A 7,745-nucleotide genomic window follows, 5' to 3' on the forward strand; every position below is an offset into this window, starting at 1 on the left:
CCTCAGCCTTCTTCCTGCCTCAGGAAGGAAGGCCCCAGGTGAGGGGAGCAGGAGGCGGGGACCCGAGGAAACAGATGGGCCAGTGGGGCGTGGGAGCCTGTGACCTCTGACCCCACAGGCCTGCACAGAGAGGTGGGAACAGGCCAGGCAGGCAGCTCCCAAGCCCCTGCTCCAAGGGCCCTGAAGTGGGGGGTGATCACCAGGGGCCCACAGAGTCGGGGGCATACTCTCCCTCCTCCCTCCAGGGTTCTGTGCCAACCCCAAGCAGTGTCCGAGTGGGCAGCTCAGCCCTGGCACCGCGAGCACCCCTCTCTCTGGCAGGCATGAGGCGCCTGCTTTCTCCCCCTTCAGCTGTGCCCACCTCCTGCCAGCCGGGGAGCCAGCTGGGAACCTTGGTGCCAGGGGGGCCCCCAGAGTCCCTGCCCCCTCCCGGGCAATGCCAGCCGGCCCCCACCCCCGCCCCCCAGGCCCAGTAATGGGTGGGTAATGAGTGCTGGGGGAGCGGGGGAGGGGCGGGGAATGCAGGTGCCACAGGCGCTGGCACAGGGGCCGATAATCAGGTTTGCCAACGCCATCTGTCACCGCGCGAGCATCTGGGGCTCAAGGTGACCCTGTCACCCTCAGTTACAATTACGAGTTTGGCATCTGTATTAAAGCCCGCCAGCCGGCCAGGCGGGGGGTGGGGGGGCTGGGGTGGGCATGAGGGTGTGCGGTGAGCCCCATCCCGGGGGTCCTGTTCCCAGGGGCTGCATGGCTGCCAAGGCACGGGGCTTCTCTGTGCCTGGGAGAGTTCATGTGTGTGTGTGTGTGTGTGTCTGTGTGTGTGTGCCAGCCTCCACAATTCTGTGAGCGAGCGTATCTGCGTGCAGGGCTGGAAGTCATGGGTTTTTGTGTGTCTCTGGGCATGGTGGTTGTGTGTCTGAGCTTGGGGATGGCCAGGGCTGGGGGGCAGCTCTGAGATCATGTGGGTACACAGATGGGCACGTGTTCATGTGCTGGGAGAGGAGCGTATGGCAGTTCCAGGTGTCTTTGGGTGACGGTGTGTCTGGGTGAATGCATGATGGTGTGTGTGATGGTGTGTGATGGTGTGTGTGTGTGTGTGTGTGTGTATGTGATTGTGCATGTGTATCTGAGGGTGTGTGGTGCTGTACACCTGATGGTCACAGGCTGTATGTTTGGGTGTGTGGGTCTGTGTATAAGATCCTGTCAAAGTGTGTATGTGTGTGTTTGTGAATGCACAGGGGCAGCAGCAGGGAGAGGCTCTGTGTGGTCACTGCAGGACTCCTCTCCTGCCCCTTCAGTTTGTTCATGTCCTCACCAACCCCTGCTGGCAGAGCTCTAACGTGGGGGACTTGGGGAAGGCAGGGAGCTGGCTCTGAGGAGGGCTCTGGGTTCTTGGATCTGCATTCTTGATTCTACTTTTTTTTTTTTTGGCCACGTCACATGGCCTGTGGGATTTTTAGTTTCCTGACCAGGGATCGAACCCGGGCCCTGGCAGTGACAGCGCCGAGTCCTAACCACTGGACTACCAAGGAATTCCCACTGGGTCCTTGATTCTAGATTCTGGAGGATAGGATCTAGATTTTTGGATTGTGGATTGTGGGTGCTTGGACCTGGATTTCAGATTCTGGGTCCTGAGTTCTTGGATCTGGATTCTAGATCTTGGTATCTGGGATCTAGATTCGGGTTCTGGATTCTGAGATCTGGTTTTGGATTCTGGGATTTGGATTCCAGACTCTGAATTCTGGGTCTGGGTCCTTGCTGCTGGACCTTGGCTTCCCGTCTCTGGGTTCTGTGTGTTGACTTTGGCCTGTCCTCTCTGCCCTTCTATTCAGACAGGGTCACTGGGCTGCCCACCATCCCCAGCACACACCCCCACCCCCTAACCTGATGGGTGCAGATAACATGCATGGCCACCAGGGGACACCCTTGGCTCAGATTTGGGCCAAGCTGCCCTAGACATGGAGGAGTTAGGGGACTACCCTAGCCCGGATTGACACGGCTCTTTGAGGGGGACGGGGACAGGGCTTCACTTCCTTCCCCACCCCTCCCAGTGTTGGCTGGTGACTGATGTCTGTCAAACATGGAGAACTGGATCCAGCATCCCCCTTGATACCAATCTGGATCAAGGGACAGGGTGCCCAGTCAGCAGGTCAGATTGGGCAGAAGGCACGTGCGTGTCTGTGAAGGTGTCAATGAATGTAGGGAAACATCTGTGCATGTGTGAGGGTGCACTGTGTGTCTGGAGTGGCCACATATGACAGCGTTCCCATGGTGCATGAGCCCGTGTGGTGGTGCGTGGCCATGTGTTACCGGGACTACGTGTCTGGCAGGATCCTCATGTGACGGCACATCTAGAGGCCATATCTATAACTGTGAGTGCCACTCTGGTGTGGGGTACTAGTCCCTGTCATAGGGGTGTGTCTGGCTATGACCATGACTGGGTCACTGGGTGGCTGTCGGTGTATTTGTGGGTGTCACTGTGCTCATGAGGGTGTCTTGGAGTGTCTGGGGGAGGGTCCCCGAAGACTGGGACCCCGTGTCAATGATATCTTGTCAGTTGGGGTATGAAGATGTGTAGGAAAGAGGTGTGCCTTCTGAGAGTGTCGAACCAGGGAAGGCGTGTGGTCCAAAAGGGGGTCGAGAAGGGACCAAGGTGGGTGGGACCAGAGGTTCTCAGAGCATTTCCTTCATTTCTTCCCTAGGTATCTCTGACCCTCCTTCTCACTGGGTTTCTCTACGGCAGTGTCTCTTCCCACCTCTCAGCATCTCTGACTTTGTCTGTGGGCCCTGGTCCTCTGCCTCATCCTGTTGCCAGGCACAGTGTGCTCTGTGGGTATTGGCTGGCTGGTCCTGTCTCCCACTCCAGCCCTTCATCTTCCATCTCGATCTCCGACTCTGCCTCCCTTTGGCCCTTTCCCTCTGTCCTTCCTTATTTGTGCGTTTCTCTTGCAGGTCTCTCCCATCTCTCTTTCTCCATCTCTGTCTCTCTCTCGGCTTCTAAGTGTCTTTGCCCATCTACAGCTCTGTCTGTCTCTCTCCATCTCTTGTCTCTCCCCGTCTCTATCTCTCCCAGTCTCTGCCGGCTCGAGTGGGTCCGGGTGGGTCCGGGACAGCCCGGCCCGGGCGCCGCTGCGAACAATGCCCCATTCACGCGGCCAGCCAGCGCCATGGCAACGCGCCCGCCCCGCCCTCCCCGCGTGCGGGCCGCTCGTGCCAAGAGGATGCCATGGTTACGTCAGGCGTGTGCCCGCCCCGCGCGCTCGTGAGGGGGCCGGGCCAGCAGGGGGCGCTCGGCGGTACCCTCTGCCTGGAGTCAGGCGAGGCCGTGCTCCTTCAAGGGGCCTTCAGCCACTCACTGCCTCAGTGTCCCCTTCTGTAAAACATAAGAGATGGGCAGAGTGAGATCCTGTGTGCTTCTGTGTGTGTGTGTGTTTTCATGCCTGTGTGTGACAGTGAGTGTGCAGTTTGGGTGTGATGGTGTATCTGTGTGTTTGTGGTCTTTTGACTGTTTGTGTGCCCTTGTGTTTGTATACCTGGGGTGTGTGTGTGTGTGTGTGTGTGTGTGTGTGTCGGTGGTTTGGGTGTGATTATGTGCTTGTGAATTCATGTGACAGTGTGTGTGTTCCGTGTTTGCATGCTTGAGGGGTGGGTGTGAGAGAGACAGAGAGAGATGGTGGGTGTCTGTGGTTTGGGTGTGATTATGCGTTTGTGATTGTGGGCTCATGTGATAGTGTGTGTGCCTGTGTTTGCATGCCTGGTGTGTGTGTGTGTGTGTGATGGTGGATGGCCCCGTTGTTGGGTGTGGTTGTGTGACGGTTGTTTGTGGGTCTGGGGGTCCGTGTTCACAAACTTATATGTGCCTATGTGTGTACTGGGTATAGGTTCCAAGGACTGCCAGGGCTTGGCTGAGCCCCCCCTCACCTGAGGGCCTCCTGGCGCAGAAGGGGGTGCCCAGCTGCCTGGGACCTCCCACTCCCCACAGGTTCAGGAGAGCCCCAGCTGATGAATATGCATGAGGCAGAGGGGCTGGCACCCACTGCCTACAGCTGCGCGTCTATTAGCCCCCCTGCTCTCCAGGCACCAACTGCAGTGGGGAGAGGCGGGTAGCAGCGTGGGCCTCTCCCCGTCTCCATGACTTGGGGGGCTGGAGGGCTTCCTAGTGACTACTGTGGGGGTCATGTCAGTGTGCCTGGCTGCTTGTTGGGATGGCTAAGGGACTGTCTCAACGTTGTGACAGGTATTGGGGAGAATGACTGTTGTGTGACACGGTGTCCTTGTCACTGTGGTGTGGCTGTCCCCCACTGTTTCTTTGTAGCTCTGTCCGGGGACTCTGGGCAGTGCGAGATGTGTACCTGTCACCTGCAACAGTGAGATGCTGAGTGCATGTCATCAGAATGTCTGTGAGCACTTCTTCAGTGGCCTGTACCTGCGGGCTACCTGCTCTGTGACAATCAGGGTGTGTTGTCGCGTTATTGGAGCAACTGGTTGGGTTCAAACATGGCTCGAGGGGCAGCTGTGCACCACACCCTGGGAATGAAGTGCTCAGATCTGCTTCCCCTCCTTGTGACCTAGCGGGGCAGTGACTCCGTGTGGCCACGTGGCTAACACAGCTGAAGGGGCACCCAGACCGGGTATGTGAGTGTGCCCCTGCTGGTCAGACAGTGATACAGTGTGAGGGTCAGCGTGTCAGGGTGGGTGTGAGGATGTGTGAGACAGTGTGGTTGAAGGCACGTGTGACCAGAATCCTTGAGGCTGTGATGGTACTTCTGTGTGTGACAGGGTGGCTGGGGGTGTGACAGGCAGGGTTGCTGGTTGAAGGTGTGACAATGTGTCTCTGTGTGTGACAGCATGTGTGACAGTGTGGTGGTGTGTGACAGTGTGACTGAAGATGAGACAGTGTGGCTGTGTGTGGCTGTGTGATTGAAGGTGTGATGTGACACTATGTGTGTGACAGTGAGTGTGTGATGACATGAGCCAAGGGGCTATGACTGCCCCACCCCCACGCCAAGGCTGCACAGGGAGCCCGGCTACACTGTGTCACATCCTCAGCAATGCTGTCACATACAGCCGTGGTGTCTTACCTTTGTGCTGGATCAAGAGGCCTTGTGACATGGGACCGGCAGCTGCTCAGCCTGAGGACACATGTGGGCCTGAGACAGGGGATACCTGGAGATCCAGTGCCAGCCGGGGCTCTGCCTTGCTGCTCTGTCTTCCCTCTGCAGGCTGGGTTGGGGAGTGGCCTCCAGATGCAGTGGGGATGGGGGTGAGGGGGGCTCCTCTGGTCTGGGGGACTCCAGCTTGGGCCCTGGTATGTGGCTGGGTGGCCCCTGATGCTCAGCCAGGGACACAGTGCGGCCGGCCTCACCCCCCTGATACCCACACCCTGGTCGGCTGGGTGGTGGCAGCACAGAGGCCCCATTCAGGAGCCAGGGCCAGGTTTCCAGGACGGGTGGGGTGGGTCTCCAGCCGGCTGCAAATGAAATGTTTCCCCAGCTCCTTCCCTTGCCTCCAGATGAGCATTAGCCACAGGAAGCCCTGCCGCCTGCCTGTCCTTGGCGCTAGCCATGCTGTGCTGCTGGGGCACGTGTGAGTGTGTGTCTGTGGCACCTTGTGCACAGCTGCGGGCTGGCCTGAGTATCCCCATTTGTGATTTGGGGATGCCTGTGTGTGTCTTTGGGTGTCAGTGTGTGATCAGTTGTGACCATGGATGATCCTGTGTGTCTGTGTATATGTGATCCGTATATCTTTGTGTCACCCTGCGTGTGCCACATCTATGGATGATTTTGAGAACATCTGTGTATGTGACTCAAAAGGTCTGTAAAACTTTGTGTAATTGTGTGACTTTGTGTGTATCTGTGTAACTGGACTCAGCGTACGATTCTGGGAGTCTGTATAACTGGGTTTGTCTTTGTGAGTCAGTGTAAATCTGAGTCTCTATGGGGGAGTCTATGTGATGGTGAAGGTCTTTGTGTGTGAATGGAGTGTTATTGGTGTCACTCTGTGGGGGAGATCTGTGTGGGATTTTCTCTGCAGCTGTATGCTTGTGTGTCTGTGTACTAAGGGTGTGTGACAGCATTTCTGGGTGATCCTGTGTCCGTGTGTGATTATGGCATTTTACACGACTGCCCAGAGGAGGAGGAGGGTCTGTATCTTTGTGTGTCTGAGCATGCCTGTGTGTGTCTTTCTGATTCTGTGTGCACGTGACTGTAGGAGTCTGGTGTGTGTGTGTGTGGCATGGACGCAGGTGCCTGGCCAGGTGTGCCTTGACAGTGGGGCTGTAACTCCTCATTCCCCACTACAGGTTCCCAGCCCAGGGACGGGGCAGCAAGCACAAGGCTAGGACCTCAGCCTGGGCACAGACCATGTCCTCCAGGCTGGGCAGGAGAGGCATAAGGCCCTCTTGGGGAGTGGGGATCCCCAGTTCTGCCAGGAGGGCCTAGGGCACCCCTCCCTGACCCTGGCAGCACCCTCAGCCTGGCTCTTGACTTATCTTGTGTACCAGATGTTCATCCTCCTCTGCGGAGAGGCCTGCCCACCTGCCCCGGAGCCCAGCAATGCCTGGCCCCACCTTTGGTGGCCCAGGACTTGGCTGCTGGAGCCCAGATGTTTTGGTACCGCCTCCTACTGCCCCCAGCATCCTGGCTGGGTAATGCCATGGGCCTGGTGCCCACTCCTCCCTCCTCCTCCCCCGGCACACCTGCATTGTAAGAAGACACTTGCTGCCAGCCACAGCCAGGTGGGCAGCCCCAGCAGGGAGGAATGTGGGAGATTCCAGCTGTGGCATCCCAGCTGTACACAGCCCCCCCGGCAACACCCTTCTCCCCCGTGATTTCTTGAAGGCCAGGTGTGGTCCTAAGACCTGGGCTGGGGGGGCCGGGGGGGCCCGGGTGTCCTCCAGAGCAACCCCCCAGCCTCTCTGTAAAAATCCTCCCAGCTGGCAGCTGTGGAGTGGGGAGCAGAGTGGATGTGGATGTGTGTGCATGTTGTGGGGGGGTGTTTGTTGTGGGTATGGGGGTGGTCTGAGCAACGTGGAGAGAATTCTGAGTGCGGATATGCTCATGAATATGGGGAAAATGTTTTGTTTGTGGGAACATGGATGGATGTGCGAGTGTGTAAGGAAGAGAGGGTGTGTGTGTGCACACAGGGAGGGTGTTGTGGTGTGAGGGTGTGTGAATGGAAGGATGGGTGTTGTGTGTGTGTGGATGGATGTTGTGTCTGTGTGTATGAATGGAATGCGTGTGTGAAGTGGGTATGGGATGCTGGTTCAAGCAGAGCCCAGGCTTGCTGCCAGAGGCGGGACCGGGAGGGTGAGGAGGGAGTGGGCAGACCCCAGCCCTAGGGCCTGGCACGGATGGCGGAACAGGGCTGGGAGGACAGGCCAGCAGGTGGGGAGAGGACTGGGCCAAAGTTGATGGGGCTTCTGAGGGGTTACCCCTTCATGGCTGTTTGCAGAGGGGCAAGGAGGGTCCACCTGTCTCTCGAGGTCTCCCCAATCCCCCAGTTACATTAAAGATCCCAGACACCCCAAACCCTTCAACCATTCCTCCCCCCTCCCCAAACCTTTCCTATTGCCTCCCCCTCCAGCCCGCCACAGGCCCACACTGCTCCAATGTCCCCTTCACCGGGCCCCGTAACCCCCCAGATTTATCCTCTGCTCCTTCCCTCAGCCATCCAAGCCCCACCTTGGCACCCCAAACCTCTCCTGGGCCTACATATCCCCAGTTCCTTCTCCCAGACATTCC

At 58.0% G+C, this 7,745-nt stretch overlaps 1 non-coding gene across 1 annotated transcript; it reads right to left on the reverse strand.

The window, feature by feature from the left end:
* Positions 1 to 1,463: 1,463 nt before the first annotated feature.
* On the reverse strand, positions 1,464 to 1,535 carry TRNAD-GUC (transfer RNA aspartic acid (anticodon GUC)). Its single transcript has one exon. It is a non-coding gene; the product is annotated as a tRNA-Asp (tRNA).
* Between the last annotated feature and the right edge of the window lie 6,210 nt (positions 1,536 to 7,745).

This window comes from Mesoplodon densirostris, chromosome 3 (genome assembly GCF_025265405.1).
Source record: "Mesoplodon densirostris isolate mMesDen1 chromosome 3, mMesDen1 primary haplotype, whole genome shotgun sequence".
NCBI lineage: Eukaryota > Metazoa > Chordata > Mammalia > Artiodactyla > Ziphiidae > Mesoplodon > Mesoplodon densirostris.